General features: G+C 38.2%; 1 long non-coding RNA gene across 1 annotated transcript; it reads left to right on the forward strand.

Annotated features, from left to right (window-relative positions):
* Positions 1–4,394: 4,394 nt before the first annotated feature.
* On the forward strand, positions 4,395–23,171 carry LOC124256801. Its single transcript, XR_006893105.1, has 4 exons — positions 4,395–4,902; positions 7,928–7,941; positions 19,544–19,549; positions 23,159–23,171. It is a non-coding gene; the product is annotated as an uncharacterized LOC124256801 (long non-coding RNA).
* Positions 23,172–25,199: the final 2,028 nt, after the last annotated feature.

The raw sequence follows: 25,199 nt of genomic DNA on the forward strand, positions 1-25,199 counted from the left end.
ATCCAGTCTGCCTGATGACAAACTACCTTTCGGAGTAGGATCGTGAAGATGGATAAACAAAAATAGCATTTGCCAAACAAGTCTGATGAGACATAAATAGGTGAGCATAAGAAAGTACACGGCCATGTTTCATGGTGATTAATTTGTGTGTGCACGTGTCTGTGCTTGTGTATGCTAGTGTGCATACTGTTTCTTATTTCAGTCCCTATAGGTGACAGAGTCCTTTACATTCTGGTCTTTTAAAACTCAATTATATGTGTTCTTGTTTACATCCCAACGTAATTGCAAATACATACTTTGTATAAGCCTTGCTGAGACGTACAGCGTGTAATACGTGGCGGATAATTGCATCGACAGTTGACCGTTGTTAGATGAATAACCATTAATTCGGACATATATAATCTGTACAATCTGATAGAAAACAATATTCCATACATTGTAACGAGTTGGGTTTAATAATAACTTGAGGTGAGGTGAGGTGAAATTGGGTTTAACGTCGTGCTTGAGAATATTTCGCTCATATGACAACGTGCATGCGTGTGTATGTGTATGTGCGGCTGCTTGTACTAGCCCAGACTGAAGCTGGTTTTATAGTGCTATCCCACTGAGATACCATGCTGCAGTGAAGCATGAATACCCCACTCAGACACATTATACTGACTCCGAGCCGACCAGTCCTTGTTGTACTCATTAATGCCGAGCGCCAGGCAGGGACCAACAAGTACCATATTTTAACATCATTTGGTATGACGCGGTCGGGGATCGAACCCGCGACCTTCCGCTCTCCGGGCGGACGCTCTAACCACTACACCACGAAACATAATTTGAACACAAAACCATGACTTTTCTTATTCGAATATATCTTGACTTGTCAAATAAATGAATACTAACTTTAAGAAACATCTTTATTGAGAGTGTAAAACATTCCAATTACCTAAATGTCCTGTTTTCAATGTTTTCGATCAGTCACGAAGAGTTGTTACAGTATGTTAATAGTATGTATATCACCCCTTTTTCAGAGACAATATTCTTTTTATGAGCATATTTGTGAGTTTCATATTTATCGTGTAATTATACTACAGACATCGAGGTGTATGTTCTATATGCATATAGCGTAGTATTTACGTCATGTTTATTGGATACATCTCCTACAATTCAACTGGTTTACATCCTGCAGGAACTTGTTCAGTATGTCCTTCAGCAACTCATCTTTGTCACAACAGGTCACTGTTGAGATCGGGTGGTCACAGTCGCTCACTTAGTTGATCATTTTATCACAATTGCTTCTCCAGATGAAGATGATCGGTCCAGACTTAATAAGTTACATACATAACATCACAATTTCGTGGATAGATGAAGATGATGATTATTTTTCCAGACTTGATAACTTACATACCGTTGGCATGTATTTGGCATGTTGCACATTGATGCGTTATTATTGGTTCCACTTGTCACCACTGTTTATCTTATTTCACCTGTTTAATGCAGTCTTCACAATCTGTGAGATTGAGACTATATTCAACATATTCGTACAAGCTGGATTTTATGATATTATTCCAATAGCTCTCAACATGTCAAACAAATGAACTACGAATAGTTCCCCTAACTTTAAGAAACATCTTTATTGAAACTGTAAAATCTTCTCATTAGCCAACTGTCTGTTTTCAATGTCTTCAATCAGTCACGAGGTGTTGTTACTGTATGGTAATAGTATTTTTATCACCTCAGTTGCAGAGACAGTATTCGTTTTATGAGTATCCTTGTGAGTTTCATATTCAGTGTGTAATTATATTGCTTATACAATGTGGTGTATTTTTTATATAAATATCGGACTAGCGCAATATAGATGTTTATTGGGTACATCTGCTACAATACAACTCGTTTACATCCAGCAAGACCTCCTGAAGAATGTTCTTCAGGAACCCCTGCTTGTCGTAAGAGGTGACTGAGCGTAAGTGGTCAGAGTCGCTCTCTTGGTTGATCATGCATGTATTGTCACAATTGCTTCAACAGATGAAGATGATCGGTCCAGACTTAATAAATTACATAAATAACTCAGTTTCGCTCACCTGGTTGGCGCATGTCATGTTAGCACATTGCTTTGACAGATGAAAATGATGGTTATTGACTTGATAACTTACAGACCGTTGGCATGTATCTGGCATGCTTCAGCGTGTTATATTACTAGCTTAACGTGTTAGTACCGTTTATCTTATTTCACCTGTTGAATGCCCACACTAGAGCTTCACCATTCCGCTGTAATCACATCCACATCCATCTATATAAAACTCCACCTAATACTTGTGCACATGCCACTTACCCATGCTCTGTACTTCACTTCACTTTGATATATTGCTAAAAGCGGCGTAAAACCAAACTCAGTCAAGTCAGTCACTTCCTTGATAACTGCTCGCTCTTTATTGCAATAAAGAAGCTGTTCATTTGTTTGTCTTATCCTTAGATGTGGCGAATGGCCCGTGAAGATCCAGAGGTACGGAAATGAATACAAAGCAAACAGTTATCCAGTTCCCCATTATTGTAACTTTCTAACACATTGTTCTACACAGAGAGTAGGTCTAGGAGATAGCTGTACAGTGTTCTAATTTTGTAACGATCTGCCATACTCTTCCATACAGAAGGTACGTCCAGAAGACACTTATGCAGTTCCCTACCAGCTTCAACTGGCCTCCCAGTGATTCATCTTTGTCAGCACTTGATAACTTATAGACAGGGCACGATAATTAATAACACAGCAGACAGTTATCCAGTCCCCCATTATTGTAACTTTCCAACACATTGTTCTACACCGAGAATAGGTCTAGAGTTTTGTAATGTTGTAGCATATTCTTCTTTAACGAGAGTACGTCCATGCGACAGTTATGCAGTTTCCTACGAGCTTCCCTTGGCTTCCCAGTGACTCATTCGTTTCATTGACATAACTAAAGCAATAAAAACACCTAGATGAGACACAATGTTATTAGGCGGATTTGAGACATTTCCAGTGATTCGAATAATGAGACGAGTTTCACTTCCGTAATTGACATTTGCCACATAAGTAAATCAATATGTCATGCAGATCTGGTTCGGCCAATGCTAAACCTGAACCACTTGCTAACGAATAAGACACCATGTCTATCATGAAAAGGGAGGCAACTGGTTTGATGTTAGTACGACAGAAGACTTCACAGACAAGCGTTTTAAAATTCAAACTAGCTTAAGAGGTTTGGCAGGGTTGTGGGTAATCTGATTTGTATCATGGCACTTGAACGCTAATATGCTTGATAGCCCGCTCCATTTCTAATAGATTTCATTTTCTGCTTTTAAAACAGTGTCGGGACGAGCGCCATTGGACGACAGTGATATATTCGGTTACCCCCTCTTGAAGAATGCCAAGGATGGTTAGAAAGTGGCTTAGGCGTTTCGAGACAATTTGAACACGATACCTAATTAGATTTCGTTAAATACCCCACCACAGGAATTTTCTCATCTTAAAGGTAGATCTTCAACGTCAAATCAATTACAGTTTGAAGAATACTTAGCTATCAATCTAAAATAGCATCAGTCAGGTAGATGGAAGTAGCTGCTTGTAATAAGGAAACGGTTTCTAATCGCATCAACCTATTGGGAGGTTGTGATGAGAAATTAAGGACATCAGGACGATGTATGTAACATATAATTAAGTCTAAAACCATCTCTATGGAAGAAGAATTTATGCCAGACAACGGTCGTTTTATAAACCAATTGTGTTTTGTTTGCAGTTGTGCATACTTATTGTACATTATCAGTAAAGTAACACGGGAAACTGAACAATAATACGTTCATGTATGAAACAAAGCTACGATTTAGTGAGAAGTATGTTCATGATGTCTATCTCTGGATCCTTTGGTCCAGATGAGACTGTGGTACAATAGCGCAATATTTTCCAATGTCAACGTTACACCATAAAAATTAAATTCATGTTTGTGCATGTCTAAGAAAAGTGACGAAAACTGAACTGACACAAATGCCACTGAAAATAAACAAAACAGCTGTAAAATGCGGCAATCGATTTCGATGAAGTCCGCGTAAGGATTTCTGTGCATGGATTACAGCCCTTGACACGCTTCTAGCTTACGCATTTAACACGAAGTACTTGAACCATTTAAAATATACTCACAAACGTAAGTGGACTTAAGTACAGTTAGTGTTGGGTTAGTTATTTTGAACTTGGCGTTCATTACAAGTCTCAGTCACTGACTTGCGAGATTGAAATTAAACTTTACTTTAGAACATGTATCCTTCTCGTACTGAAATCGGGGAAATAGCAGAAATTCCCATATATTAATAATAATAATAATAATAATAATGCATTTGTTTAAGCGCCTAATGTCCAACCGGTGCTGCTCTAGTGAGCTGCGCGGAGAAAGTGGAGAAACTAGTAGGTAGCTAGAAAGAGATGAGTTTTAGTTGGTTCCTAAATGCTTCCAGGGAAGATACTGATCTCAGTTCAACTGGCAGAGAGTTCCACAAAGCTGGTGCAGCAGCACTGAAAGCTCTGTCTCCCATGGATGTTTTTGTAGCTGGCATTTTCAGGCTGCCTCTTTTCTCAGACCTCAGGACACGAGTTGGACGATAGATTTCTGATGATGTCTTTGAGGTAAGCTGGTGAATTGATGTCATAGAGGGTTGAGTAGGTGATGCAAATTATTTTGTACTGTATTCTCCTCTTTACTGGGAGCCAGTGCAACGACCTCAGTACAGGTGTGATGTGTTCCTGACATTTTGTCCTGGTAATGATCCTGGCAGCCTCTGTTTTGTACAAGCTGGAGATGTTGGATTGCTGCTGCTCCTGACACGAGGGAGTTACAGTAGTCTAGGCGTGAGATGACGTATGACTGTACTAAAAAGTTTGGTTGTGTCAATGTCCAAATAGCGGCGGATTTTTCCTATTCGGCGGAGATGAAAGGTTGCTGATCTTGCTGCTGTTAGGGCTTGTGATTCTGGGGACATTGAAGAATGGAAAACAACACCAAGATTCTTCACCTGGGGCACAGGGCAGATAGACTGATCTCCAACTGTGAGACTACACTCGCCTATTTTGCGAAGCTGCTGCCTAGTTCCAATGATCATGAACTCAGATTTGTCGTCGTTGAGTTTCAGAAAGTTGTTTGTCATCCATATCTTGATGTTAGCGATACAGCTCTCCATAACATCTTTTGCGTGTTCAACATTAGGTGGTATAATTCCTATGTAGAGTTGGTTATCATCTGCGTAACCATGAAATTTTATGTTGTGACTTCGGATGATATTACCTATTGGAAGAATGTACAGTGAAAACACAAAATCGGACCAAGCACAGAGCCTTGCGGTACACCAAAGTGGGTTTCTCTGATGGATGATGTCGCATTATGGACCTTGACTCTCATTGTTCTATTTGACAAGTAGGACTGGAACCATTGTAATGCCGTTCCTGTGATAATAATGTGCTCTCTAACCTCTGCAGTAGAATGGTATGGTCCACGGTGTCGAAAGCCGCTGAAAGGTCGAGTAATACTAGCAGCACAACCTCTTGCTTGTCCATATGAGTCAATATGTCATTCTGAACTCTGAGAAGAGCTGTTTCAGTGCTGTGCTTTTCCTTGTAAGCTGACTGAAAAAATTTCATTCAGATGATGCAAGTTCATATGACTCTTCAATCGTTCTGAGAACAACCTTCTCCAACACCTTTGATAGAAAAGACAAGTTGGAAACAGGTCTGTAATGTTTGGGTACACATGGATCGAGATTGTTCTTCTCTCAGCAGTGGTCTAATGATGGCTTTTTAAAGATGCCGGTACTGAGCCCTCTTGGAGAGAGGAATTGATGACTGATGAAGTAAGATATTGGCATGATTCTAGACAGTTTCTGAGTAGCCAAGATGGTACTGGATCCAATTCACAGGATTTTACAAGGCAGATTTGATTGTATCTGTAATCTCTTGATCTCTGCTGGTTCAAATACGACAAGTTGAGTGCCGCAAAATGGTTGGTCTTGTTCCAGGGGATTGTTGCTGCAGCACTGACGTTTAGCTATGTCTTCGCGAATGTTCTTCACTTTCGTAATGAAGAATTCCTGCAAACTCCTCTGCACGTAGACTGGACTCCTCTCGAGAAGGTATGACAGTCGATGTTTGTGGTTCTGTTAGTCTCTTTGTAAGAGCGGGATTAACTGTCTGCTGTTTCCTTTACTTTCTTCAATCTTTTTAGAAATGTGATCTAGTTTTGCTTTCTTGATGAGGTTGTTGACTTCATTTCTGGCAGTTTGGTAAATCTGTCTATCTACCTCAAGTTTGCTTGATCTCCATCTACGTTCAGCAGAACGCCGATAGTGCTTGGCTATGCTATTCATATGCTCAAAGAAACAGACCAGCAAGAAAATGATTGCAGTAGGTGTCCGTGGAGATGAAGTTGAAATTGAATTGAAATTAAACTTTACTTTAGAACATGTATCCTTCTCGAACTGAAATCGGGGAAATAGCAGAAATTCCCATATATTCATATGCTTAAAGAAACAGACCAGCAAGAATATGATTGTAGGTGTCCTTGGAGATGAATGCTTCTTGCCTTAGAGTCTCCCACAATTTACATTCCTGTTATTAGTCAGGACGTCCAGCATTCCACACATCTGGGGTTTTCCAGTAAACTACAAATTTCATTTGTTTCCATTTCTGACAAATTGTCAGGTGCTGATTCCTTAGTTAAAACTATAAACATAAAAGGGAGTCAGTCTGTAAAGAACCACGTTTGAAAACAACAAGCATGTGTTGTAATTAACAACGGTGCTCTGAAATGAACCAGGTTCACAAATCAATACAAAGGCGTCACTATCTCAGAACAAAATAGTGGCAGTACCAATCCAAAGGTAATGTAATACAAAGGCATCGATTATAGCAATAAAGACAGGGATGGCAATATTCACCTCTCAACAACAGTAATCCGACTTATGCAAGGGTCCCACGCAATAATCATCGCGAACAATGCTGGACATTTTGTCACTTGAGATGCAATTTGAGATGAGAAGCAGTAAGTAGAATAACATTATAAAACATTTATATGTATACTTTTCGAAATTGAATAAACGTTCGCCTATTGTATGTATGACATACATGAATGTATGTTACAGTGAAAGGAATTAATGTCCACTATATCCTAGGAAAACAACGTTTTGCTCATGTGTGAGCAAAATGGAAAAAACACTTTATACATGTTGAGAATACTGGAGTTTCTTTCCCGAGAAAAATATTTTTTAAGAATAATATCATAAACAATCATCTATAAAATACTTTTCGAAAGTGAATGAATGATTGCCTTTGGTATGAATGACATACATGAATGTATATTGCAGTGAAGGAATATAATGTCCACTTGATCATTCACAAAAAGAAAACATTTTTTAAAATTTCATTTGAATGTTCCAATTGCAAATGAAGCTTTTCAATACGCAGGTATAAGCATGTGTGTTCCTATAAGCACTATAATCAATCGTTTAGTGGGAACAGGAAATATTTTCGACCAACACGCGTCTGGTCTCATTCGCCTGTGACAGTTTTCAGAGGAGGATATGCTTCCATGTGTTATGAAGTGATGTTCCGCCACAAATGTTCTTGCAATCACATGGGATGGTACGTTTCACAAGTCATAAAGAACACCCGGAAGATTGGTCTACAACGAAACAGGTTCATGATATTTGGAAACACTCATGAATGAGTTTTGTAAGTCATCACAGACATCTGCTAAATCTTTTAAATGTTCATTAAAGACCTCCTTATATTCACGAGGCATGCATGGCTTGAATATTTGAATTTGTTAACGAATTATCTTTTTTTCATAGAAGACATTCATTTAGAATTTCTTCTGGGTCATCACTTGAAACTACTTGTTTATAAATCTGAGTATTTGTTTACTAAAAGAAAGTGGAAATAAAGTTAAAAATTGTAGGTCCACAGAAGTAAGAATATCGCGTTAGGTTTGTAAGGGGTGGTTTGGGATTTGTAAAATATATCATGGATACCGAATTATATCCTTGGTTTTGTGATGAAAAGTATTTTTGTCCTGTATGGAAAAACGTATTTCTTAAGTTCTTCTCTGTATTTATTCGCAGCGAAATACATTTTTCACTTTCCAAAATCGGAAAACAAACGAACTGTCCTATGATAAACCCCAACACCATGACAAACACTTCAACTATCAAATTGCAGGTAAAGGTAGACCAGGACACGCTTACCATCTTTGCAAACACCTGGTGTCTTCAGTAACTGTCCGCTTTCCATTCATGCAGTTTTTCAGTTCATTCTCTTCTGCAAACAACAGAAAAAAAGTTTCAGCAGATGCTTGACACTGATTATTATCTGGCTTTGGCATTTGTCATTTGACTTCTGTCTATATGAATACGTAGTCCCTGCTTTTCGTGAGTTATACAACAGTGAGTTGTATATACTGTAGCGCTAGACTTTAGTGAGTGAGTGAGTGAGTTACTATTTACTTTACTTTACTTTAAAGTTCACATGCAACGTAAAACACAACTTTGCAGATTCTGATACCTTTCGTTATGGACTTACCGAAACAAAGCGTCAAAATGCAAATTCAACTTATAAAGTTGAAAAATAACGCGATGAAAAAAAACCGCGAAATCGGATTTCAAACGTTTCACACTAAATTTCCCCAGACTTTTCTGGGGAATACGGGTTTCAACAGCTGGCTGCGCTCATAGCACGTACGCAGTGAAATAGGTTCGCGCAACTTGGAAGCGGGCTGTCTGGTGAATACTCGGTGAAGGCTTTGGTGTGAGCTAGTTTCATAATGTTTTGTTGATATCTCACAGGCGCGAGCTTTTTGTATGTTATGGCAGTAAATAAACTGTTTATATAATTTCATTTGTCTATTTCACCACACGTTCTTCTTACCGAGTCACTTTCTCAGTTCGATACTTAAAAGCAATGTCATTATTTAGAGTTGACACAATTTCTAACTGTGATATAGATATGTCGTTGTCACAGACAAAACTCAATGTCTTGTTTTATTGACACCAGTGTGTCTGCCTGCCTGTCTGCTAATGACAATATTCAATACACAACTGCGATCACTGACCACATGCAATTTGAACTTAACACCAATCAGGCTATACACCATAAACAAAACGCATTGATTTATGGCCCGAGTTCGGTCTCTGTCACATTATGTAATTACACAGACAGGCAGGTGTGATACTTGAACACATGACATGTTATGATGTCTGTTGATTGCAAAATGTTATACACAAAAATGAGCATGTATTTACAAAACCCAACATCTCTCTATATATATACACACACAATTGAGCCGTGAAGGCGGCATCTGCTAATGAACCAGCCGTTACACTTGAGTGCACACCCACCCGCTCTGACTGGGTTCGGTATCCCGGCTGCTTCTGTTTCGAGGGAGGTAAACCCAAGTACAAAATATTGCACTTTTTGATTTGCGATTATACGCTTATAATTTTGGTTATTTGTTTTTCCATAATCAGCAATGCATATTATATGTCATGAAGAAGTGATAATTGTGTTTTTAATTATGTTTGATTTTTGGTTGCATGTGACCTTTAAGGTATTTAATATGTGGCAGAAAGGTTAGATGCGAGTCAAAGATGAGACTCTAGACTTTAAGTGCACCTTCCAGAATACGGCAGTACGGCACACTTGAATGCCCGGGATGGATTGATGGATAACGCATGCAACCTTTAACAGACAAATTTAACAATCTCAGTTCCACAGGACAGAATGCCTCAATGTTCTAAACGTTATCTAACATGTTCCTTGTTAAGGCATTCCCGTATTTGCCCGGTGGGTAGCCCAGTGGTTAAAGTGTTGGCTCGTCACGCCGAAGACCCGGGTTCGAATCCCCACATGGGTACAATGTGTGAAGCCCATTTCTGGTGTTCCCCGCCGTGATGTTGCTGGAATATTGCTAAAAGCGGTGTAAAACCAAACTCAGTCAGTCAGTCAGTATAGTGTAATGAACTTAAACATATATCCGGTGTCAATCCATTGCTTTGACACCCCTGATCGTGTCGTTCAAAGGTATGTTAACGCATAGTAACAGTAGTTAGCCTGTCTGGCGCTGGGATTAAAGCTAAAACACAAGGACTGGTTGGCTTGGAATCTGAATAAAGTGTCTGAGAGGGTTATCCATGATTAATTCGGATATGATGTTTCTGTGGACGAGCTCTAAACCTGGCGTCATTCCGGGACAGTGTCTGTTTACGTGTAACAATCATGGGCGAGACGTTTCAATACGTCTCACGTTAACTCAGCTCTTTCATTTCTTTGTTCATTCTTTGCAATTATAACCGACAAGAACCATCAACAGTGCACGCCGTTCTAGAATGCAAGATCAGAATATAGCCAATGTCTAAGTTCACCCATCGATGTATGCTAACATGTTGATTTTGTAAGCTCATGATCCTCGAATGTATATATATTCATTGTGGAATGAAACTAAAGTATGTCTTGGAATTACCTATAATGCATAAGGCGGTTGTTACATCAGACTTGAACGAGTGACCATTTGCTCTTTTGATCTGAAAGACATATTTGTTGGTTGTAATCTACGTAAAATAACAATAGCTGATGTCCAGACATACTTTATTGCTTTACAAGATATACTTCCAGGATTACAAAGACATCGGTGGGTCCAATTTTGTACATCTTTAATCAGTATGTGCGTCCGATGGAGACAATATACATCAAACGGGCAAATGAATGATTATGCTATTATTGAAACTTAATCACGATATTTACAGATGGTCGCAGGGTTATGAAGACGGAGTCAATAGGCAGCGATTGTCATAAAATATGTAGCTGATGAGTACTGATAAATACACTGACAGTCCCCTCTTTGTCACGACAGTTTTGATGACACTTCATGTTGGTACTCTTACCATGTGAGTAACTATCACGACAATCACGGCTTTTTGTAGCAAGCCTTCCCCTGTTATGCAGAATAGAACGACTGTATCGAGAGGGGAAAGTGGGTGATTTGATACCCGGCCCTGTTTTATCTTAAGAGATGTTACTTGTTGTTTCCTTGCCTGACGCTTGGCTTTGAAAAAGGAACCGTCGTAATAAAACTGTGACCGGTTGGCAAGCCGGCAATATACGGTATGGGGTATTCATGTTAAACTAAGCAGGCAAGCACGATAAATAGGTCAGAAAAGTACAGTTATACACACACAGACGCACACACACACACATTTGCGTAAACGTACATCCATTAAGTTCAATAGAGCATCACCAATGTTCGCTATGTATACCAGACTTTCAGGGTCCTTTACCATTAAATAATGAGGAAGGTGACATTTCAGTACATCACTTGAATGTACTAAAATGTCTCATGGGGGTTTTTAAGTTGAGTCAAACTCGAACGCTATGTTATAGACATCATTAACCTGAAAGACCTTTCAAAGTGGTATGAAACCAAATTCCTTCCTCATTCACTCCTTCAGACAAACTATGGAACTGACATTTGCATATTGTAAACACCCCTCGTTGAAATGTATTTATTCCTTTCCAAAAGAAAACCTTGTTCTGAAATCAGGAAACGAGCTCAATGGGGTCGTTAGTTAAAATGTGTCTAGAAATACGATGATTCATTGCATGAAGATCATATCAGTAACTGAACAAGCAGAAACCCAGGGCGTCCACCTCTTGGTTTGATATTCTCTCACATGACAAGATAAACAAATACAACCATTTCAGATCAGATCTTCTGACTTAATGAGACGCAAATCTAAATTAAAGGTACATAATTTTATCAAAAGTGCGGACATTGAGCAACCTGTTATTGCTGAATGATTCACAGGCTTGATTCATTTCGTGAATACAATGCATTCAGACCATTAAAATCCATTATGACATGCTGGAGGGGTTCTAAAAGGCATACAGACAGATTCAATTTTCAATGCCATGTTGTTTGATATTATTAATTAGATCTGTTCATAAGTGTGTTATGTTTAGAAAAGTGAAATGATTCTTTGTATCGGAACTGCGATCTTTCCTTGGTCTTTTCTTTTGTGTTGATTTCCACTGCTTAAGGACCTGATATTAATTTGTAATGGAAGAAAACTCGAGTGAAAAGCGTCAGTTCTATATTTCTTGGCAGAAGGTTGCAATATGAAGCTATGGCCGTAATGCTGGACTCTGGATTTTATATCGAAATGTAAAAGCCCATTATTTCTTGAAATGCTATTTTGCGTTCTCGCTTTAGCTACATAAGTGAAAGTGATCAGCGGAGCGAATTTTATCCATGATTTACAAGCGTTAATGTTACATTTGCTGTTCAGGCTTGTATTTCCAACTGCTGTGCATCAAATAAAGTACAACCTCCATTAACAAGCACACTATTACTCCGATTAATTTTAGTAGATATAAACAAACAAAGGCATTTCACGGCGATGGCTATGAAAATACCAAGGGTGAATAAAAACGTCTGAGCAGAGATATGATTGACTGCATTGGTGGATTTTGGAAATATTTTCAGTAATCCTCCTCCACCCCCAACCCCACCCCCACCCCCACCCCACCCCGCCGGTGGAATGCCGGGATCCCATTCGTGGAAAAGGTGGTGCATAAAGTGCTCCATAACAGACATATAACCTCGTCTTCTTTTTGCATTAGGAAAGTATGGAAGTCTGACGACCATTGCAAGAATGTATGTTTCCAAAACTAAGGAAGATATAGAAATCTGACTTTGAGAAACAAATTTAAAAAGAATTATCATTACTACATCTGAACGATATTGTAATGAAACTTCAGTGTGTCGTTATTGGTTTAACATAAATGAGTTTCACGAGACAGGGTCTCTCACGGGCGATGACTCATGGGGTGAAGAAACGTCTTAACATTTATATGAGTTCTACCCAAGATCTTTTCTTATAGGGGCGTAAATGTGGTAAATACATAGTAAATTTTAGATGGTTATTTGGTCTTTTGCCTGACCTTGGGATATCAATAAGGAGGAAATTAGCAAATTTACATAAAACTGGACATAGTGGTGGCCCTAAGAATTAAGACCCATACTTGGTTGTTTGTTTGTTGTGTAACCCGGATCTTCATGGGTTCCATACATGATTACAAGGCGCTTACCAAAATGAGAAGGGTCTCCTTAAAAACGATGTCATTTCTCACGAGAGATGATGGACATTTTGTCATGCCTTGGAATCCCTCGAATGTTCTCAACTCTCAATAATGAACCCCCACCATTAAGCTGGAATATTGCTGACTGTGGCGTTAAACAGGGTGTCAAACAAACAAAACTCTAACATGAGAGATGCCTCCAACTGGCCTGGTGATGTGTAAATAAGTCGTTGTATTTAACTCGTATCTTTCACTAACATTGTGAAATTGGGGTACTTAATAATATGCCATTTTGGATATTTAGTGTGTCTTTTGTATGACCCTGGGCTATAATTCAAGAGGAAATATAGAGCTTAATTCACCAATAGTACTATACCGTCATCTAATTAAGTGAGGAATGTGTCCTAATACTGATTGATCGAAACAGCTATTTACACTGAAAAAGTAGTAACAAAGTAATAATTTAAATTCTGCATTCTTTAAATACATTTCGGTTGGATTTCATTCAAGTAAATGTGCTTTGTGTCAGTGGGGCTTCTGGAGATCGTCTTTGTGGTTAAAATAGGTTTTGTATCCCCATGGGTACAATGTGTGACTTAAATGCATCACAACAGCAAACATTATTGAAATGATTTCTTATTGAACTTCTTTCGAAACTGATAGTGATTCAGGGATATTGGTACCCGTGGTCTTTGGTATCCGCTTTAAACATATTTTATCTTTTTAATCCTTGTAAGAAATCTCATCAAGATCATCAACATTTTCAGGCAAGGTCGTTGCTTTTACTTGTGCAATTGTGTAAAATCATGTTATCAACACTTTTGTTACATATTTTGACGATTGTTTGAACACAATAGGTAATTATTAGATTTTGAAAATACAAAACGCCTATGCGTTTCTTTTTTGGGATAGTATAGTTATTAAAGACCTGCTACACACGATCAACTCACTCAATTAATAATGTGTTCTGAATCAATTTCCTGAACTGCCATAAAGCAGCATTCAACCAGCGTCAAGATACAGTCTCTCCAGTTATTGTTTGATTGTTTACAGTACTGTAAAGATGCAACAGGCTAGAAATCTACCCAGCTCTATACTTTGCCCCAAAAAGCGCATTTTTATGCTACTCCATAGCTTTTGTTTGATTGTTCTTTAATGCTGCCCTCAACAATATTGAAGCTGTATTGCGGCGGTCAGTAAATAATCGAATCTGGACCAGACTATCCGGTGATCAACAATCTCAATTGGAATACGATGACATGCCTGTAGGAAAGAAACATGATAATTGCGTTTTGGAGAAGAAATCTCAGTAAAGGAACTTTTAATTGTTAGTAATGGTTTATTAGATTATCAACACTTTTCTTACCTGAACACATACAACCTGGTACCACCTGTGTTTTTCACGAGTTTTATTAACATATTATTCAGGTGTCACATCCAGTCTGCCTGATGACAAACTACCTTTCGGAGTAGGATCGTGAAGATGGATAAACAAAAATAGCATTTGCCAAACAAGTCTGATGAGACATAAATAGGTGAGCATAAGAAAGTACACGGCCATGTTTCATGGTGATTAATTTGTGTGTGCACGTGTCTGTGCTTGTGTATGCTAGTGTGCATACTGTTTCTTATTTCAGGCCCTATAGGTGGCAGAGTCCTTTACATTCTGGTCTTTTAAAACTCAATTATATGTTTTGTTGTTTACATCCCAATGTAATTGCAAATACATACTTTGTATAAGCCATGCTGAGATGTACAGCGTGTAATACGTGGCGGATAATTGCATCGACAGTTGAGCGTTGTTAGATGGATAACCATTAATTCGGACATATATAATCTGTACAATCTGATAGAAAACAATATTCCATGCATTGTAACGAGCTGGGTTTAAAAATAACTTGAGGTGAGGTGAGGTGAAATTGGGTTTAACGTCGTGCTTGAGAATATTTCGCTCATATGACGACGTGCATGCGTGTGTATGTGTATGTGCGGCTGCTTGTACTAGCCCAGACTGAAGCTGGTTTTATAGTGCTATCCCACTGAGATACCATGCCGCAGTGAAGCATGAATACCCCACTCAGACACATTATACTGACTCCGAGCCGACCAGTCCTTGTTGTACCCATTAATGCCGAGCGCCAGGCAGGGACCAACAAGTACCATATTTTAACGTCTTTTGGTATGACGCGGTCGGGGATCGAACCCGCGACCTTCCGCTCTCCGGGCGGACGCTCTAACCACTACACCACGAAAATAACTTGAACACAAAACCATGAATGTTATTATTCCAATATATCTTGACTTGTCAAATAAATGAATACTAACTTTAAGAAACATCTTCACTGAAACTGTAAAACATTCCAATTACCCAAATGTCCTGTTTTCAATGTTTTCAATTAGTCACGAAGTGTTCTTACAGTATGTTAATAGTACGTATATCACCCCATTTTCAGAGACAATATTCTTTTAGTGAGCATATTTCTGAGTTTCATATATATTGTGTAATTATACTGCAGACATCGAGGTGTATGTTCTATATGCATATCTGAATGGCGTAATATGTACGTCATGTTTATTGGATACATCTCCTACAATTCAACTGGTTTACATCCTGCAGGAACTTGTTCAGTATGTCCTTCAGCAACTCATCTTTGTCACAACAGGTCACTGTTGAGATCGGGTGGTCACAGTCGCTCACTTAGTTGATCATTTTATCACAATTGCTTCTCCAGATGAAGATGATCGGTCCAGACTTAATAAGTTACATACATAACATCACAATTTCGTGGATAGATGAAGATGATGATTATTTTTCCAGACTTGATAACTTACATACCGTTGGCATGTATTTGGCATGTTGCACATTGATGCGTTATGTTACTGGTTCCACTTGTCACCACTGTTTATCTTATTTCACCTGTTTAATGCAGTCTTCACAATCTGAGAGATTGAGAGACTATATTCCACATATTCGTACAAGCTGGATTTTTTTATATTATTCCAATAGCTCTCAACATGTCAAACAAATGAACTACGAATAGTTCCCCTAACTTTAAGAAACATCTTTATTGAAACTGTAAAATCTTCTCATTAGCCAACTGTCTGTTTTCAATGTCTTCAATCAGTCACGAGGTGTTGTTACTGTATGGTAATAGTATCTAAGTACATTTATCACCTCAGTCGCAGAGACAGTATTCGTTTTATGAGCATCCTTCTGAGTTTCATATTCAGTGTGTAATTATATTGCTTATACAATGTGGTGTATTTTTTATATAAATATCGGACTAGCGCAATATAGACGTAATGTTTATTGGGTACATCTGCTACAATACAACTCGTTTATATCCAGCAAGACCTCCTGAAGAATGTTCTTCAGGAACCCCTGTTTGTCGCAAGAGGTGCTGAGCGTAAGTGGGGGGTCAGAGTCGTTCTCTTGGTTGATCATACATGTATTGTCACAATAGCTTCTACAGATGAAGATGATCGGTCCAGACTTAATAAATTACATAAATAACTCAGATTCGCTCACTTGGTTGGCGCATGTCATGTTAGCACATTGCTTTGACAGATGAAAATGATGGTTATTGACTTGATAACTTACAGACCGTTGACATGTATCTGGCATGCTTTAGCGTGTTATATTACTAGCTTAACGTGTTAGTACTGTTTATCTTATTTCATATGTTGAATGCCAACAGTAGGCTTTCACTATTCCGCTGTAATCACATCCACATCCATCTATATAACACTCCACCTAATACTTGTGCACATGCCACTCACCCATGCTCTGTACTTCACTTCTTGATAACTCGAAACGTCGCTCTTTATTGCAATAAAGAACTGTTCATTTCTTTTTCTTATCCTTAGATAAGGCGAATGACCCGTGAAGATCCAGAGGTACGGAAATGACTACAAAGCAAACAGTTATCCAGTTCCCTATTATTGTAACTTTCTAACACATTGTTCTACACAGAGAGTAGGTCTAGGAGATAGCTGTAGTATTCTAATTTTGTAACGATCTGCCATACCCTTCCATACAGAAGGTACGTCCAGAAGACACTTATGCAGTTCCCTACCAGCTTCAACTGGCCTCCCAGTGATTCATCTTTGTCAGCACTTGATAACTTATAGACAGGGCACGATAATTAATAACACAGCAGACAGTTATCCAGTCCCCCCATTATTGTAACTTTCCAACACATTGTTCTACACCGAGAATAGGTCTAGAGTTTTGTAATGTTGTAGCATATTCTTCTTTAACGAGAGTACGTCCATGCGACAGTTATGCAGTTTCCTACGAGCTTCCCTTGGCTTCCCAGTGACTCATTCGTTTCATTGACATAACTAAAGCAATAAAAACACCTAGATGAGACACAATGTTATTAGGCGGATTTGAGACATTTCCAATGATTCGAATAATGAGACGAGTTTCACTTCCGTAATTGACATTTGCCACATAAGTAAATCAATATGTCATGCAGATCTGGTTCGGCCAATGCTAAACCTGAACCACTTGCTAACGAATAAGACACCCTGTCTATCATGAAAAGGGAGGCAACTGGTTTGATGTTAGTACGACAGAAGACTTCACAGACAAGCGTTTTAAAATTCAAACTAGCTTAAGAGGTTTGGCAGGGTTGTGGGTAATCTGATTTGTATCATGGCACTTGAACGCTAATATGCTTGATAGCCCGCTCCATTTCTAATTGATTTCATTTTCTGCTTTTAAAACAGTGTCGGGACGAGCGCCAGTGGACGACATTGATATATTCGGTTACCCTCTTGAAGAATGCCAAGGATGGTTAGAAAGTGGCTTAGGCGTTTCGAGACAATTTGAACACGATACCTAATTAGATTTCGTTAAATACCCCACCACAGGAATTTTCTCATCTTAAAGGTAGATCTTCAACGTCAAATCAATTACAGTTTGAAGAATACTTAGCTATCAATCTAAAATAGCATCAGTCAGGTAGATGGAAGTAGCTGCTTGTAATAAGGAAACGGTTTCTAATCGCATCAACCTATTGGGAGGTTGTGATGAGAAATTAAGGACATCAGGACGATGTATGTAACATATAATTAAGTCTAAAAACCATCTCTCTATGGAAGAAGAATTTATGCCAGATAACGGTGGTTTTATAAACCAATTGTGTTTTGTTTGCAGTTGTGCATACTTATTGTACATTATCAGTAAAGTAACACGGGAAACTGAACAATAATACGTTCATGTATGAAACAAAGCTACGATTTAGTGAGAAGTATGTTCATGATGTCTATCTCTGGATCCTTTGGTCCAGATGAGACTGTGGTACAATAGCGCAATATTTTCCAATGTCAACGTTACACCATAAAAATTAAATTCATGTTTGTGCATGTCTAAGAAAAGTGACGAAAACTGAACTGACACAAATGCCACTGAAAATAAACAAAACAGCTGTAAAATGCGGCAATCGATTTCGATGAAGTCCGCGTAAGGATTTCTGTGCATGGATTACAGCCCTTGACACGCTTCTAGCTTACGCATTTAACACGAAGTACTTGAACAGTTTAACATGTACTCACAAACGTAAGTGGACTTAAGTACAGTTAGTGTTGGGTTAGTTATTTTGAACTTGGCGTTCATTATAAGTCTCAGTCACTGACTTGCGAGATTGAAATTAAACTATACTTTAGAACATGTATCCTTCTGGTACTGAAATCGGGTAAATAGCAGAAATTCCCATATATTCATATGCTCAAAGAAACAGACCAGCAAGAATATGATTGCAGTAGGTGTCCGTGGAGATGAAGTTGAAATTGAATTGAAATTAAACTTTACTTTAGAACATGTATCCTTCTCGTAACTGAAATCGGGGAAATAGCAGAAATTCCCATATATTCATATGCTTAAAGAAACAGACCAGCAAGAATATGATTGTAGGTGTCCTTGGAGATGAATGCTTCTTGCCTTAGAGTCTCCCACAATTTACATTCCTGTTATTAGTCAGGACGTCCAGCATTCCACACATCTGGGGTTTTCCAGTAAACTACAAATTTCATTTGTTTCCATTTCTGGCAAATTGTCAAGTGCTGATTCCTTAGTTAAAACTAAAACATAAACGGGAGTCAGTCTGTAAAAGAACCATGTTTGAAAACAACAAGCATGTGTTGTAATTAACAACGGTGCTCTGAAATGAACCAGGTTCACAAATCAATACAAAGGCGTCACTATCTCAGAACAAAATAGTGGCAGTACCAATCCAAAGGTAATGTAATACAAAGGCATCGATTATAGCAATAAAGACAGGGATGGCAATATTCACCTCTCAACAACAGTAATCCGACTTGGAAGAAAGGCTTATGCAATGGTCCCACGCAATGATCATCGCGAACAATGCTGGACATTTTGTCACTTGAGATGCAATTTGAGATGAGAAGCAATAAGTAGAATAACATTATAAAACATTTATATGTATACTTTTCGAAATTGAATAAACGTTCGCCTATTGTATGTATGACATACATGAATGTATGTTACAGTGAAAGGAATTAATGTCCACTATATCCTAGGAAAACAACAACATTTTTCACCTTTTTGACGTGTGAGCAAAATGGAAAAACACTTTATACATGTTGAGAATACTGGAGTTTCTTTCCCGAGAAAAATATTTTTTAAGAATAATATCATAAACAATCATCTATAAAATACTTTTCGAAAGTGAATGAATGATTGCCTTTGGTATGAATGACATACATGAATGTATATTGCAGTGAAGGAATATAATGTCCACTTGATCATTCACAAAAAGAAAACATTTTTTAAAATTTCATTTGAATGTTCCAATTGCAAATGAAGCTTTTCAATACGCAGGCATAAGCATGTGTGTTCCTATAATCACTCTATAATCAATCGTTTAGTGGGAGCAGGAAATATTTTCGACCAACACGCGTCTGGTCTCATTCGCCTGTGACAGTTTTCAGAGGAGGATATGCTTCCATGTGTAAAGTGATGTTCCGCCACAAATGTTCTTGCAATCACATGGGATGGTACGTTTCACAAGTCATAAAGAAGACCCGTAAGAGTGGTCTACAACGAAACTGGTTCATGATATTTGGAAACACTCATGAATGAGTTTTGTAAGTCATCACAGACATCTGCTAAATCTTTTAAATGTTCATTAAAGACCTCCTTATCTTCATGAGGCATGGATGGCTTGAATATTTGAATTTGTTAACGAATTATCTTTTTTTCATAGAAGAAACTCATTTATAATTTCTTCTGGGTGATCACTGGAAACTACTTGTATATATATTTCTGGAGTATTTGTTTCCTAAAAAAAGTGAAAGTGAAAAAAATAATAGGTCCACAGAAGTAAGAATATCGCGTTAGGTTTTTGTAAGTGGTGGTTTGGGATTTGTAAAATATATCATGGATACCGAATTATATCCTTGGTTTTGTCATGAAAATTATTTTTGTCCTGTATGGAAAAACGTATTTCTTAAGTGCTTCTCTGTATGTATTCGCAGCGAAATACATTTTTCACTTTCCAAAATCGGAAAACAAACGAACTGTCCTATGGTGAGACCCACCACCATGACAAACACTTCAACTATCAAATTGCAGGTAAATGTAAACCAGGACACGCTTACCATCTTTGCAAACACCTGGTGTCTTCAGTAACTGTCGGCTCTCCATTCGTGCAGTTTTCCAGTTCATTCGCTTCTGCAAACAACAGAAAAAGTTTCAGCAGATGCTTGACATTGATTATTATCTGGCTTTGCATTTGTCATTTGACTTCTGTCTATATGAATACGTAGTCCCTGATTTTCGTGAGTTATACAACAGTGAGTCGTATATACTGTAGCGCTAGAATTTAAGTGCACCTTCCAGAATACGGCAGTACGGCACACTTGAATGCCCGGGATGGATTGATGGATAACGCATGCAACCCTTAACAGACAAATTTAACAATCTCAGTTCCACAGGACAGAATGCCTCAATGTTCTGAATATTCTCTAACGTGTTCCTTGTTAAGGAATTCCCGTATTTGACCGGTGTGATTGATTGAGTATCCTGTACTGTGTATAGATGCCTGTAATATCCCGGGGCGGTGGTGTCTTTCAATACAGCCCAGTGGTTAAAGCTTTATTCGGTCTCGTCACGCCGTTAAGACTAAGCGGGTTCGGAATCCCGACATGGGTCTCAGGGTGTGAAGCCCATTTCTGGTGTTCCTGATCGCCGTGATGTTGCTGGAATATTGCAAAACAATGCGGTGCTTCAAACCAAACTCAGTCATGTGGTGGCCAGTCAAGTATATTTCATTTCTATTGACAGCATGTAATAAACTTAAACATATATCCGGTGTCAATCCAGTGCTTATGAACCCTTTTTCTGATCCTGATCGTGTCGTTCAAAGGTTTGTTAACGCATAGTAACAGTAGTTAGCCTGTCTGGCGCTGGGATTAAAGCTAAAACACAAGGACTGGTTGGCTTGGAATCTGAATAAAGTGTCTGAGAGGGTTATCCATGATTAATTCGGATATGATGTTTCTGTGGACGAGCTCTAAACCTGGCGTCATTCCGGGACAGTGTCTGTTTACGTGTAACAATCATGGGCGAGACGTTTCAATACGTCTCACGTTAACTCAGCTCTTTCATTTCTTTGTTCATTCTTTGCAATTATAACCGACAAGAACCATCAACAGTGCACGCCGTTCTAGAATGCAAGATCAGAATATAGCCAATGTCTGAGTTCCCCATCGATGTATGCTAACATGTTGATTTAGTTAAGCTCATGATCCTGGAATGTGTATATATTCATTGTGGAATGAAACTAAAGTATGTCTTGGAATTACCTATAATGCATAAAGCGGCTGTTACATCAGACTTGAGCGAGTGACCATTTGCTCTTTTGATCTGAAAGACATATTTGTTGGTTGTAATCTACATAAAATCAAAATAGCTGATGTCCAGACATACTTTATTGCTTCACAAGATATACTTCCAGGATTACAAGATATACTTCCAGGATTACAAAGACATCGGTGGGTCCTATTTTGTACATCTTTAATCAGTATGGCAGCGATGTCGTCCGATGGAGACAGTATACAAATCCCCTTGGACTTTTAATAACCAGTCCTCCATGTTATGCAGAATAGAACGACTGTATCGAGAAGGGAAAGTGGGTGATTTGATGCCCGGCCCTGTTTTATCTTAAGAGATGTTACTTGTTGTTTCCTTGCCTGACCCTTGGCTTTAAAAAGGAACCGTCGTAATAAAACTGTGACCTGTTGGCGAGCCGGCCATATACTGTGTGGGGTATTCGTGTTAAACTAAGCAGGCAAGCACGATAAATCTGACATAAGCATAAGTCTGAAAAGTACAGTTATACACACACACAGACGTACACACACATTTGTTTAAGATACACCCATTAAGTTCAATAGAGCATCACCAATGTTCGCTATGTATACCAGACTTTCAGGGTCCTTTACCATTAAATAATGAGGAAGGTGACATTTCAGTACATCACTTGAATGTACTAAAATGTCTCATGGGGTTTTTAAGTTGAGTCAAACTCGAACGCTATGTTATAGACATCATTAACCTGAAAGACCTTTCAAAGTGGTATGAAACCAAATTCCTTCCTCATTCACTCCTTCAGACAAACTATGGAACTGACATTTGCATATTGTAAACACCCCTCGTTGAAATATATTTATTCCTTTCCAAAGGAAAACCTTGTTCTGAAATCAGGAAACGAATTCAATGGGATTGTTAGTTAAATGTGTCTAGAAATACGATGATTCATTGCATGAAGTTCATATCAGTAACTGAATAAGCAGAAACCCAGGGCGTCCACCTCTTGGTTTGATATTCTCTCACATGACAAGATAAACAAATACAACCATTTCAGATCAGATCTTCTGACTTAATGAGACGCAAATCTAAATTAAAGGTACATAATTTTATCAAAAGTGCGGACATTGAGCAACCTGTTATTGCTGAATGATTCACAGGCTTGATTCATTTCGTGAATACAATGCATTCAGACCATTAAAATCCATTATGACATGCTGGAGGGGTTCTAAAAGGCATACAGACAGATTCAATTTTCAATGCCATGTTGTTTGATATTATTAATTAGATCTGTTCATAAGTGTGTTATGTTTAGAAAAGTGAAATGATTCTTTGTATCGGAACTGCGATCTTTCCTTGGTCTTTTCTTTTTGTGTTGATTTCCACTGCTTAAGGACCTGATATTAATTTGTAATGGAAGAAAACTCGAGTGAAAAGCGTCAGTTGTATATTTCTTGGCAGAAGGTTGCAATATGAAGCTATGGCCGTAATGCTGGACTCTGGATTTTATATCGAAATGTAAAAGCCCATTATTTCTTGAAATGCTATTTTGCGTTCTCGCTTTAGCTACATAAGTGAAAGTGATCAGCGGAGCGAATTCTATCCGTGATTGACAAGCGTTAATGTTACATTTGCTGTTCAGGCTTGTTGTGCATCAAATATAGTACAACCTCCGTTAACCAGCACACTATTACTCCGATTAATTTTAGTAGATATAAACAAACAAACGCATTTCACGGCGATGGCTATGAAATTACCAAGAATGAATAAAAACGTCCGAGCAGAATATGATTGACTGCATTGGTGAACTTTGTAAGTAAATATCTTTCAGCATAACCCCTCCCCCCACCCCCCCCGGTTGGAATGTCTGGATCCAATTCGTGGAAAAGGTGGTGCATAAAGTGCTCCATAACAGACATATAACCTCGTCTTCTTTTTGCATTAGGAAAGTATGGAAGTCTGACGACCATTGCAAGAATGTATGTTTCCAAAACTAAGGAAGATATAGAAATCTGACTTTGAGAAACAAATTTATCTTTTACACGATATTGTAATGAAACTTCAGTGTGTCGTTATTGGTTTAACATAAATGAGTTTCACGAGACAGGGTCTCTCACGGGCGATGACTCATGGGGTGAAGAAACGTCTTAACATTTATATGAGTTCTACCCAAGATCTTTTCTTATAGGGGCGTAAATGTGGTAAATACATAGTAAATTTTAGATGGTTATTTGGTCTTTTGCCTGACCTTGGGATATCAATAAGGAGGAAATTAGCAAATTTACATAAAACTGGACATAGTGGTGGCCCTAAGAATTAAGACCCATACTTGGTTGTTTGTTTGTTGTGTAACCCGGATCTTCATGGGTTCCATACATGATTACAAGGCGCTTACCAAAATGAGAAGGGTCTCCTTAAAAACGATGTCATTTCTCACGAGAGATGATGGACATTTTGTCATGCCTTGGAATCCCTCGAATGTTCTCAACTCTCAATAATGAACCCCCACCATTAAGCTGGAATATTGCTGACTGTGGCGTTAAACAGGGTGTCAAACAAACAAAACTCTAACATGAGAGATGCCTCCAACTGGCCTGGTGATGTGTAAATAAGTCGTTGTATTTAACTCGTATCTTTCACTAACATTGTGAAATTGGGGTACTTAATAATATGCCATTTTGGATATTTAGTGTGTCTTTTGTATGACCCTGGGCTATAATTCAAGAGGAAATATAGAGCTTAATTCACCAATAGTACTATACCGTCATCTAATTAAGTGAGGAATGTGTCCTAATACTGATTGATCGAAACAGCTATTTACACTGAAAAAGTAGTAACAAAGTAATAATTTAAATTCTGCATTCTTTAAATACATTTCGGTTGGATTTCATTCAAGTAAATGTGCTTTGTGTCAGTGGGGCTTCTGGAGATCGTCTTTGAAAAATAGGTTTTGTAGCCCTTAAATGCATCACAACAGAAAACATGATTGAAATGATTTCTTATTGAACTTCTTTCGAAACTGATAGTGATTCAGGGATATTGTTACCCGTGGTCTTGCTTTAAACATATTAATATCCTTTTTAATCCTTGTAAGAATATTTTCAGGCAAGGTCGTTTTTTCACTTGTGCAATTGTGTAAAATCATGTTATCAACACTTTTGTCACATATTTTGACGATTGTTTGAACAGAATAGGTAATTATTAGATTTTAAAAACTACAAAACGCTTATGTGT

The sequence above is a fragment of the Haliotis rubra genome, unplaced genomic scaffold (assembly GCF_003918875.1).
Source record: "Haliotis rubra isolate DU_JTF1 unplaced genomic scaffold, ASM391887v1 Scf64, whole genome shotgun sequence".
Classification (NCBI taxonomy): Eukaryota; Metazoa; Mollusca; class Gastropoda; order Lepetellida; family Haliotidae; genus Haliotis; species Haliotis rubra.